Raw genomic sequence first — 12,908 nt, forward strand, 5'->3', positions numbered from 1 at the left:
ATCATGACCTGAGCTGAAGGCAGAGGCTTTAACCCACTGAGCCACCCAGGTGCCCCAAGCTTGAAATATCTTAACTGATCTTTCAAGGCCCTTTATCATCAGTTGCCTGCTTACTCTTCTGGCCTTATTTCTGCCTCCCTGCAACCCCAGTCTCCTGTAGTATTACATATGCTCGCTCCACCAACGTTCCAGCTCTCTTATCTACACTAGGAACTAGCAACATTTAAACCTTTGTCTTTTAAGATCGTATTTATTTATTTATTTTAGGGTTTTGTTTTGTTTTTGTTTTTAGAGAGAGTGCATGTGAGTGGGGGGAAGATCAGAGGGAGAGGGAAAATTGTCAGAACGTGTGCCCTTGTCTGGAAGCTCCTTCTTGAATAACTCCAGCTCCTTGTCTAGGTTGTGTGTAGAGGCTGCTTCTTCCATTAGTTATTCTTTATACTCAGGTCTGACCTAGGTCCTCTCTGGTGGGCCTTGGATGGGTCTTCTGAGAGCTCTGTCCCTTCCTTGTGATTTATTTCGAGTTTAGGCTTTGGAGTCAGGCCACTGGGATCTGAATTCCAGCTCTGCCACCTGTTGCTACTTTTTGACCTAGTGAACCTCAGTTTCCTTATCTGTAAAATGGGTCTAATAATAGAATCTATTTTACAGAATTGCTTGTTTCTTTCATGAAAATAGGGATTAAATGGCATTCAATTCATTATTTGTATAATTAATGGTTTAAAATCTATTTTTTAAAATTTGAATTTACGCTGCAGAAGGCAAGGACTATGTCTACCACTGAATGCTCACTGCTGTAGTGCTGGTAACAACTCAATAAAAAGACATTGAATAAATTACTAAATGTGATTTGGTATTTTGATTATTTTTTTAATTTAACATTATCTTATATTTCCCATGCAGTTAAGTATTTCTCTATTAATTGTTTTCTATTGGTTGATAAGCAATCTATTGCATAAATGTCCCAGAATTGATATAACCATTTACTGTATTTTAATTCTTCATTATTTTAAATAATATTGTGAAAACATATATAATCTTATATATGTCTCTTAGATTATTTCCTTAAAGTCCTTTTCTAGAAGAGAAAAGCCAAGGCTCAGCCTTACTTATCCCCCCTGCATTCCACACTAGCAGTTACATGTTCTCCTGTCTCCACTAGGAACTAGCAACATTTAAACCTTTGTCTTTTAAGATTGTATTTATTTATTTATTTTAGGGTTTTGTTTTGTTTTTGTTTTTAGAGAGAGTGCATGTGAGTGCGGGGAAGATCAGAGGGAGAGGGAAAGAAAGAGAGTCTCAAGCCGACTGCACTCTGAGCATAGAGCCCCACTCAGGGCTCGATCTCACAACCATGAGATAATGACCTTAGCCAAAATCAAGAGTTGGACACCCAACCTACTGAGCCACCCAGGTGCCCCTAAACCTCTGTCTTTTTAAAACTTAGTTTATTTTCTATCATGATAAGTATACTCTTTAATCCTATTTCACCCATCCCCCACCCACTTTCTGGGAACCATCAGTTTGTTCTCTGTAGTTAAGAATGTATTTCTTGGTTTGTCTCTCTCTCTCTTTTTTTCTTTTATTCATTTGTTTTGTTTTTAAAATTCCACATATAAGTGAGATCATATGGCATTTGTGTTTTTCTGACTGACTTATTTCACTGAGCATTATACTCTCCGCTTTTATCATGTTGTTGCAAATGGCAAGATTTCATTGATTTTTGTGGCTGGATAATATTCCATTGTATATATGCTACATCTTCTTTATTCATTCACCCCTCTATGGACACTTAAATTGCTCCCATATCATGGCTATTGTAAATAATGCTGCAATTAACATACAAGTGTATGAATTCCTTTGAATTAGTGTGTTTTTGTACTTTTTGGGTAAATACCCAGTAGTGTGATTACTGAATCATAGGGTAGTTCTATTTTTAATTTTTTGAGTGGGCTCTAAGTGTGGAGCCCAATATAGGGCTTGAACACATGACCTTGAAATCAACACCTGAGCTGACATTGAGTCAGATACTTAATCAACTGAGCCACTCAGACCCCCCTCCTCTGCCCATATTTAATTGGATTATTTGTTTCTGGGGGGTGTTGAGTTGTATCAGTTCTTTTTATATTTTGGATACTAATCCTTTATCAGATGTCTCATTTGCAAATACTTTCTCCCATTCAGCTGGTTGTCTTTAAGTTTTGTTGATTGTTTCCTTAGTTGTGCAGAAGCTTTTTATTTTGATGTAGTCCCAATAGTTTATTTTTGCTTTTGTTTCCCTTGTCCCAGGAGACCTCTCTAGAAAAATGTTACTATGGCCGATGTCAGAGGAATTACTGCTTGTATTCTCTTCAAGGATTTTTATAGTTTCTGGTCTCACATTTATGTCTTTAGTCCATTTTGAGTTTATTTTTGAATATGGTGAAAGAAAGTGGTCTAGTTTCATTCCATCACATGTGGCTGTCTTAAGGAAGAAAAGATAAAACTTTTTGAAAAAAAATATATTTCTTATATATTATGGGTAATTAAGGTTGAAAAATAATGAAAAGGGAAGAGGAAAAGGGAGAGAGTGAGAGAAAGAAGGAAAACTAGAAAAAGAAAGAGACAAAGAGAAGGGAATGAGAAGATGAGAAGAGACGAGAAATCACATTTTAGGAAAGGGACAAGAATTAGAGAATTAGAAAGGAAAGAAACCGAAAAAAAAAAAATCCTACTCTAGCAAAACACACTGTTGGGGCCATTCCATATCCCTGTGGTTTACATTTTGTCTGGCAACCTTTCAGAGGTTGGAAGAAGCTACCGTGCTTCCATAGCAGTAGTTTTGATTTTTCTTTTGCTTTTCTCCAGGGTAAATTTACCTAATTCTATCAGTTGTTCTTCTGGGGACATAGTCTCCATACCCCTCAGCAGTCCAGTTCCCCCTTTTGGGCAGTGTTCCTTTTGTCAGCATCCCTATTAAACGTGGCCATCAGAGTTGAACGGGGGATTCCTGAGTGTGCCTCGCGTGAGCCTGTGAACACGACATGCACAACACTGTCGCTTCCCGGGCTTGGCACAGGAAACTTCTCTTCACTCTTTTGCTTTCTGCCTGTCCCTCTCTCAGATATTTAGAGCAGTGATTCTAAAACATCTTGGTCTTAGATCTCTTCGCTCTCAATAATATTGTTGAGGATTACAAACAGATTCAGATTTTGTGTGTGTAGATGGTATCTACTGATATGTACCATATGAGAAATGAAAACAGTAGTTTTGAAAATCTTGACTTATTAATCATTCAAAAATAAACCCATTACATGTTAACATAATTAGCATATCTTTATGAAAGATTTTCAAAATAAAAAAATGATATGGGGAAAATGGCATCGTGTTATATCTTCACAGATCTTTTTAACTTCTGGCTTAATGGAAGATAACTTGATTCTCATCCAATTTTGCATTTAATTGCAGTGTTGCAATGTGTGTTTTGTTGAAGGATATAAATAAATCTTGGCCTTGCTCAGGGGCATAGTTGGAAAGTGGAGGAATATTTTAATGGTCTTTCAGATAATTGTGGATATTCTTTGACATTACACTAAAACTTGACAAGTGGTAGTTTCTAAAAGCTTGGCTGCAGTGTAGAATCTGGAGGCCTATCAATGAAAGTTTCATATTTTATTACATAGACTTCACTGGTCTAACTTACACTTTATTTAAGTGGATCTTGTACCCATGCCTGGTTTTGTAACTTTATGCATTGGTTGTCAGGGGAAATAGTAGTTCACTGAATTATGCTGATCTTCTAAACGTTGGCACATTTCATTCTATCGAACCCCAAATAATCACATTCATTAGTATACCCATTAATCTTTAAGTATCAGGGAACTGACAAGCTCATGGGGGCAGATATAAATCTTTCAAAATTCACTTGAACTTTGAATATTATCATTGGCAACAAACATTTCTAGTGATTTTCCTTGAAATAGCAGGCTCGCTTCATTTATTTTTTGAAAAAATACCTACCAAATAGCCACATCTGCATAACATAGCTTGTTGGTCAAGTCAGCCATTCTTTAAAGAGAAAATGTGTTTTCATGACAAAGGTGGCTCATTCGTATTGCAAACCCACAGCTGTAGGTGTGTTTTTCCTTCAGACAACAATCATGCTGCGGGCCGTGGAAGTACTTGATGCCTGTCTGGACTTTGTCACACAGAACATTAGCGAGAAGTACACTCAAGGGTCTAGAGTTAATAGAATTAACGATGTTTACTGCTTAATAAAACACAGTGTTAAGTGAAAACTATCTTTCTTTCTTTCTTTCTTTCTTTCTTTCTTTCTTTCTTTCTTTCTTCCTTTCTTTATTTCTTTCCAGTAGGTTCTGCATATGGTGAAGAGTGCCATGATGAATCACACAGTTGGGATCCACCATCTGGATCCGTGCTGAGGCTCGGGCGTTGGAACCTCCATGACTTTTGTACCATGGATGTGAATGTGAAAAAGACAATGCAGTAGCTTGCAGCTAGTTTTGGCTTTATGGACCCCTTGAAAGGATCTTGCGGACTTCCACAGGTCTATGGAGACACCTTGAGAACACACCTTGAGGACCCTTTCCTAATGGACTACCAGTTCCATTTAGTTATGTTGAGTCTTACACTGATCCCATCAATGATGGCTGGGCTGTCACCAACAGCTTGGGGGTTTTCAAGAATATAACACTAATGGTAACAGGAACTAACATATCTTAGGTGCTGCTTTATATGCTCTTCACACTTTAAAGGACAGCAGTCCTTGAGGTATGTTCTGCTTTATCCCACTTTCAGATGAGGAAACGGAGGATCAGAGAGGTAAGTTCACTTGCTGAAGAACACACAGCAGGGAAGTGGGAGAGTCAACATGAAACTCTCCCCGTCAGTCTGACTCCAGAGCCCATGCTCTGAACTGCTTTGTTATTGCTGGAGCGGTTAACAGGATGGGCAAAGTGAAGAAACAACATGTCAGAGGGGCAGGAGGTCAGAGTAGTGACTGCGAATCTTGGACCCAAGGGTTTAAGTAGCGATTCAAAGGTTTCCTCCAAATCTATTTTCCCATCTGATTCTCACAAAGGCCCTCTGAGTTGGCTGGTGAGAGTTCTTATTTCCATTCTATAGGTGAGGAAGTTGACTCTTTCTGGAGGAGAACGATCCCTTTGTAGCCCCAGAGCCGTATAAGTGGGTGAGCTCCACCTACTCACCCAATGCCAAGGACCCAAGGCCCTTTTTGGCAGCTTTTCCCCTTTGGGGTGTCCTGTGCTGTCACATGCCTTGAAGGGAACTTGGCAGAACAGGCAGTGGTGCCTTTGCTTCTAGAGAGAGAGAGAGAGGAAGGGCGGGCCCATTGGCCCTGGTGCCATAAGGGAAAGTGAGCCGAGGTCCAGGCACTAGTCTTACTGACCAGCAGTGAGAGTGTGCCCTCCTTACCTTGGGGTCTGTGACAGAGACTCCAATGTGTTCCCCATTTGGGGGGGCAATGCAATTTACATGAAACCAGAAACAGTTTATCTGCCAACCGCAGAGGCGGCCCGGAAGGGTGGGGGAGAAAACAGGCTGGAAAAATACACTGACGTTTTGGAGGCCTCTGACAAGGAGGTTCGAAGATACAGAGAGAAAGTTGTCCAAATGTAGCCCAGATCTCCCTCTCTATAGGAGAAAGTGAGTCCCACAGAGAAGAAGGCACTTGCCAAAAGTCTCATAGTCAGTGAAAAAGCCACACTGCCCCCCCCCCCGCCCCCGCCCAGGCCCCTTGGTGATTCACAGCACTCTCCAAAAAGAGACCGTATTCAGAGAAATAAAAGGGAGGTCTTCCCTGGTGCCTTCCTCGCCTGTCTCGGAGCAAACAGAGGTGACACTGGTAGCCAAGGGTGCTTTGCAAGGAGAAGACCAAGCTCTGGGGAGCCATGCCCCTTCTCCCAAACTCTTGCAAACAAGGGCTGAGTACTGGGATGGAATTTCTTTGGTTTCTCAGGACTTTTCCCTGGGTTCGTGATAGTGTGCTTCTGCATACCGCTACAGGGGTATAAATTCCAAGTGGGCTTTCTGCGTGGCTCACTTTGAGATTCTTTCCCTTTCAATGAGTTGATTTTGCCTTTGTTCTTTTGTTTATACTCCTGAGACAATCAACAGTTCCTGAAAGTTAACAGGCCTCTTGTATGCGGAAGAGGGGAAATTTCAGGACAGTTCCTGAGTGTCCAAGCCTTCAAAGCCCCATGCAAGGCCAGGCCAGCAAACAGCCTCCAGGATAAAGTGCCGGGTAGGGCGGGGGGATCTTTTCTGAGTCAGGGTCCACTTCAGATGGAATGCTTGTTCTCAACTCAGCATTCTCGCTGGTCTCCCTGCCCCAGGGCAGTGCCCCCACGGCCTTCCATAGGAGGCTCTGTGTAGGGAAATCTTTCCAGAAATAAGGGGAAGATGGCCTGGTGCCCCAGCTTTTTTCCTCGTTAATAGGCTGAGTTTGGAATTTTAACAATTAGGAATTAATTCTTCAACTTCAGGTTCTGTTCCCCAGGACAAAAGGCAGCATTATATTGTAAGACCTCCGCCTCGGAGAAAATGGGGGATTCATCACCAACTAATTCAGGTCATTTCATTTGACCTGAATGAAAGTAAGACACCTGAAGGAAGCAACAGAATGTGCCCTGAAGCCATCTGGGGAAGACACCTCTACTTGCCAGAATGGTCACCCCCAAAATGCCTTCCACCCCTGGATCGCACAGGACCAGCTTCATCCAGTTTCCCTGTGATATCCTCCTCCACAATCCCGAAGACCATTCTTAGGTCCCATTAAACCTTCTTATCCCAGTGCATCTGGCTGTTACCTCCACCTAAAGTTACCTTTCTGTGGTAAACTTCCCTTAAAAAGTCCTCCACAAACAGCCGTTCTTGAATGGAGGGCTAGCTGACTAGGTGTTTGTTTCTTCTTCTTCGGTCATTCTTGATCCTCACAGGATTCCAGAGCTTCAGAACTGGAAGTGCCCTCTGAGCTCAGATGGCCCAAACCCCTTCATCTTGGAGATGGAGAACATAAGGCCCAGCCCAGGAATGGCCTGGCTTCTGGCTGTTCATGGGGTTAGTTACAAAAATGGCGTAGTGCGGTCCATACCCAGGGGTTCTACTGAGACAGTGCTCTTTCCCCATCCACCCTCTTCCCATACCACACAGCCCATGGCTCCACTGGTCTACACCTATCTTCTATCCTTAGAGAACAACAATAATAGCTCATGTTTCTCCAGAAGTCTGGTTTCCTCCGGCAATGTTGTTCTGTTCTTCTCTGAGGACATTTTCTGAGAAGGGAAACTCTCTGTAGGTTTCTTTTCTTTTTCTTTCTCTTTTTTCTTTTAAACTAAATATTATCTTTTGCTCTACACCAGCCTCTGTGCTAAAGGCTTTCCACCCAGGATTTCATTAACACTCACAACCCTTTTGGGAGGTGGTGTTATAATCACTCTTTTTTTTTTTTAAATATATGTATTTATTTGACAGACAGAGATGACAATTAGGCAGAGAGGCAGGCAGAGAGAGGAGGAAAGCAGGCTCCCCGCTGGGCAGGGAGCCCGATGTGGGGCTCAATCCCAGAACCTTGAGATCATGATCTGAGCTGAATGCAGAGGCTTAACCCACTGAGCCACCCAGGCGCCCCTGTTATAATCATTCTTGTGGAGACGCTGGAAAGCCCAAGTTCAGAGAGGTTGGATAAGTGGCCCAAGTTCACACAGCCAGAGAATGGTGGAGCCAGAATAAGAATCCAGGCAGGGTGACTCCAGAGGCTGGACCCTCACATGACAAGCCAGTCAGACCTTTGGGTGTGGCACCTGCCGCCAGCCAGGGCCGAGTGCTCTGCGGGAGCCTCTGTGTCTTTGGCCATTTTGGTTACTTTCCTCACCTCCATTTTCACAGTGGGTAGACCTGACAAGGAGCCTGTTGGTCCCCAGGCTTTTTCCAGGAGGCTCCTGACACACAGGTTGACATGCTTAGCAACAACTGACCTTGACACTCTGGTCACAGGTGATGTAATTCAGAATGGTAGCTTGACCCAAAGACTGCCATCTGTGGGCTGGCTGGCCGCTTTGGTGTGACTGCTCTGACTGGAAGGCTGGGGGTTCACCAAACCTGTCAGACCTTGTCTCGTGGAGAGCAGTAAGACAGGGTGAAGGCACTGAATGGTGCTCATAGTCTGAGGAGGAAGGGACAGATGCCCACAGTTTGAGGACACAGGAAATAATCTGGTCACTCAGAGTGAAAAACTGTCCAATGAACAATATTCTGGCCTCCGTGGGGTTTGCCTCTGTGGCTCAGGTGGTTTCTTATCTTCCTTTCTGTGAATTCTTAAAATAAACCTCTGGTGAATGACTATCACGAGTGGGTCTCTGTCCATGCTCCCAGGAACGGGCAAGTAACCGTCCTCGCTTTGGATCTTGTCAGGTGCTTCTGTTGGTTTAGCTGGTCAAGCTCCTGGTACCAAGCACCCACGGCAGCCAGGACTCCTGCTATCATCCATTTCACCAGCCCCTGGCTAGACCTGACACCCATCTTCCAGAGGAAGGCCTAGGAAACATCTGGGTTGATTTCTGAGCACCCCCCTCAAATCTGGAGAATCAGAATTTCTATGGGTGGCACTAGGGATGAAATGTACCCAGACTCCTTGTGTGGTTTTATATCCAACTGATTTTTACGGATCCTGAGGTCTGAAAACTATGGCCACAGATAGCTGCTTTGGGGTCAGACACTCATCTCTGATTCTATCGAATGTAGATACCATGCATTCCACAGAGAATGAAGCTGTGTTCCCTCGGGGGATTGGAGACGGGGAGCACTGGGCCACAGCAGCTGATATGTTTTAGAAACTGATTACACCTGAGATTGCAAAATACCATCCATGAGATTAATTTGTAGATTGCAGAAGTATTTTTTTAGAGATTTTGAATGACGTGCCCATCTCATGATCAGAAGGTCTCACATACAAAAGCTCATTTCTGGCTTTCCTAAAAAATCTAGAAGATCTAGCAGCACTTCCAGCTACTTTGTTCTGTTTCGCAACAGCTGACTGTTACTGAAAAGCAGATGCCACCTTTAGACGGGGCCTGGGTGTCCCTCTTACTACAGGATCCCCCTTGTCTCTAGCCTCTCCAGATTTGAGACTGTTTGAGTGGATCCAGAAAAATGGGAGTGAGCATGTTTCTTGGTGGATATAAAGAATATTCCTTCATGTTTCATAGGCGAACTTTGTGATTATCTTGACAACACAACTCAAGATGGGTCCCTTTACTCGTGCCTGATCCTAAAGAAAGTGGAGTTGGGACCCTGGATACTGACTCCCAGATCCCTCCATGGGGCTACAAACAGAAACTTAGAGGACACCGTAAGACCGGAGACTATTAGCGTCCAATTACAGAATGCCCCATCAGTGCCCACACAGATGGAGAGAGGGCAGCTGGGAAAGAGGAAGAGACACTCTGGCGGTGACCCAGGGAGCAGGGAGTGGCCAGAGTGGCAGCCAGTTCCCCTCCAGAACATCAAGCACCCTCCCCCCTCCACCTACAGCCGGCCCTATTCCCTTCAATTTCTCTTACAGCTCGTCACACCATTTTTTCCCTGGGTGTTGACCATATTCCAAGCACAGTGCTAACAAAGATGTCTGACAAGCAATGTCTGATTTAATCATTATTTCTGTTTGCCAACTCAGAACACTGAGGTTAACATTTACTCTGCTTATTCGTGGAAGAGAAGGGACGTGAAACCAGGTGTGGGTGCCGTCAGGCCTTCCGCCCTGTGCGACCTCATACTGGAAACCATCAGCCCTTCCAGGGAGATACCACGCTGTTCCCCTTTTATAGATGGTGGGATCAAGAGGCTAGGTGGCTTGCCCAGGTTCACGCAGCGGGTCATTGACACAGTTCAGACTGAAGCCTAGGTCTGAGTCCAGGGCTCCTAAGCTGTGCCGCCATCTCTGCTCTTCTCCTCTAGAGCCCAGACTCTTCAGAGCCCAACCTAGAACCCAGGGCCCCGATTGCTCTCTGGACATCACCCTTTTTCTCTCCAATACACGATGCTGCTTCTCTCCTATTCCAGCTTCCTGTGTCAAATGCTGGGACCTGCTGCAATGTCCTTCTGTTGTCTCGACCTCACTTTGTGAAACAAGATGGCAGCGGCCTTGTGCCTTTGTTTCACTTTGTGAGAAATGAGGCAACCGGCCCTGATCATTCAGGATCCCGACGTCCCAGGAAGAGTGGCCTCTGTCAGGGCTTTGCCACCATGCTCCGAAGAAGCCTCAGGTTTCCTGCAGCCATTTCTGAGATTTTGAGAATAATAACATCTTTGCCACCAAAGAATAAAGATTCAGTTTAACTAAGGAAGATGTTAATCACTCCTCCAAAAATATATGTTATGCGTTGAGGTTTAGACGTCATTTTAAAAAAGCGTTCTGCTGCTAAAGATAGCGGGGAACCTCATTTTCTAAAATGTCACAGGTCATTGAGCTACAGAATACATCTGCTCAGGGGTGGTAAGTCATCATGGATCAAGGTCAAATATCCCAGCAAAGCAAAGGAAACCATCTTCACCTTGGGATACCAAGTCCCTTGCTGAAAGGTGATCCTGCCTGCCCAGCATCCCCTCCTCGGTCTGCTGGGACAATGCAGGGTTTCCCTTATCCCTACTGGGCAAGTATTGACCTGCTCCTTCTTCGAATCGGAGCTCTGGAATGGCCAGCTAGCCCTTGGCAAGAGGGTCTGAGTTTGCTGGTGGCTCTTACTACTCAGGCTGGCCTATAGGATTCTTTGGAACCCAGAGACCTAGCTACAGAGTCTAGCCTCAGAATTTGGATGCCAGGGGTCCCGGGGAGGGGGTGCTGTGAAGTCTTCTGGAAATTCAGCTCTGGCTGATGTTTCCTCCTCTGTGAGGACAAGGGATTAGGAAGGTCCGTTCACACAGGAACAAACTCGAGGAAAGCAAACAGATAAAGCAGATAGACACTCAGACCTGTTCACCTCTGTCTCCTCAGAGCCTCCCCAGCGAGAGCACGCCGGCGTGCATACACACACGGGATCAGATTTAGACTCAGCTCAGTGTAGTTCTTAGTAAAGTGGTTTAACTGGTCAGGTCAGAGAGCCTGCTTGTCAGCCTCTCTCCAACCAGATTACTACCTCTCCTGCTTGTCTTTTACTACTCCGAAGTACTACTACTGTAGGTAAACAACCCCAGGGTTCTGCTCCCTGCAGCCCTGCAGCCAGGCCTGGCCTCCCTGGAAGCTGACCCAACCATGCACCCCTCCCGGGGCTCATCTCCTCAATACCATCAAGGTCAGACTCCATATCGTCAGGTACTCAAGATCTTGGAAGTGTAGAATTGGCCAGGGCTGAGCCATCCTCTTGGAGCCTGTTGATTTTACATGTGGGAGAGGCAGGGGCCCAATTTCTCAGGATGGGGAAGACGTGACACCTCTATCTTCCAAGGAGGCGTGCAGGATCTCTGCACCAAGCCGGAAGCCTGTCCTAATTCAGGTCGCACAATGGCGGCCCTTGAGTGTCCTTGACCCCATAGGCGTGTTTTGTTTGGTCCATGCGGTGTGGGATGCCACACATTGTTTTGTCATTTAAATTTAAATTGTTTAATGGGAAATCTCAGCCCCCCCCAAAAGTTTAGATTTCTGACTTCTATTGAAAACACGCCCATCTGGCAACCTAGATTGCCATTCCCACAAGGCAGGAATCTACTGAAGGTGGAAAAATGTGTTCCTTTTATGCTTCATTCATTTCTCTTTCCAGTTGAGCCCTGCAGGCATTTGTATCTGCAACCTCTGTCTGAATTAAAATAATAAAAGAATATTGATTGTGGATGTGGAGTGAGTATCCCACTGCCGATAGACGCCACATGAGGAACTTCCTACATGTATGCTTTTCATTTCTCACCAAGCCCCGTGAGGTCGATTTATTGTCATTCCCATTTTACAGATGGGAAGTAGAGGCTCATGTGAGTTCAGAGATTTGTCGAAGGTCGCACACGTAAGAAGGAGCCAAGCCAGGGTTAGAAGTCAGATTTTCCCATCTCTAGAAACTATGCTGATTCCAGGGTGTGGGTAGATTCTGTTCCTGGAGAGAACTTCTATGAAAGTAACCTCAGAATTTCTCCAGCCCTTTTCTATACTTTTGGAGTTTTAGTCTCAGTTTTCAGTAGCCAGAGAGACTTTGCTGCTTGCGTATCAGCAGATATTCCCCAAACAAGGAATGTAACAGACCAGAGTGGACTTTGCTTTCGTCTCCTTTCTAGACTCTTAATCCCATCTGTCCCTCGCGACTTCTCTGCTCGTGCCGCAGTGGCTATCCCTCCCTAAGTGCCAGGGCGGCTCTGAGACTTCATCACTGACTCTCCCCTTTCCTGATCATTGTTTTCAATCAACATCTAACTATACATTGAATCCTGTTCATACGTTCTCCACATTTCCGGTTACAGACCTTGGCTTTCCGTATTCCTCCCACCTCAAATCCACTGTCCGAGTCATTGCCATATTAATCTTCTTAATGCGTTGGTTAAATCCCATCACCCCCTCGTCATACTGGCCATCCATTGCCTGATGGAGGCAGGTTCTCCTTCTTTGGCACAACCTTTGACATGTTCTACGAGGTTGGGGAGATTTCTCCAGACATCGCTTTCTGTAATCTTCTTTACATTTTGAGCCCTTTATGTTTCCAGTTAGTCAAAGCTACCTCTTTCCCAATTTCTCCAATGTTCCCAGCGTTCTCCATGTCCAGTGCCCGACCCTTCTGTTTGGAATGCCCCACTGCTCGGCCTTCCTTGTGGAATTCCATTCCACCTTTTAAGGTCGAGCTGGAAAGCCGCCTCTAGGAAGTCTTCCCTGAATGAACTCTTTGCCTCTCAGGTCCTCGGCCACGTCTCACCTTGTG

The sequence above is a fragment of the Mustela erminea genome, chromosome 3 (genome assembly GCF_009829155.1).
Source record: "Mustela erminea isolate mMusErm1 chromosome 3, mMusErm1.Pri, whole genome shotgun sequence".
Taxonomy (NCBI): domain Eukaryota; kingdom Metazoa; phylum Chordata; class Mammalia; order Carnivora; family Mustelidae; genus Mustela; species Mustela erminea.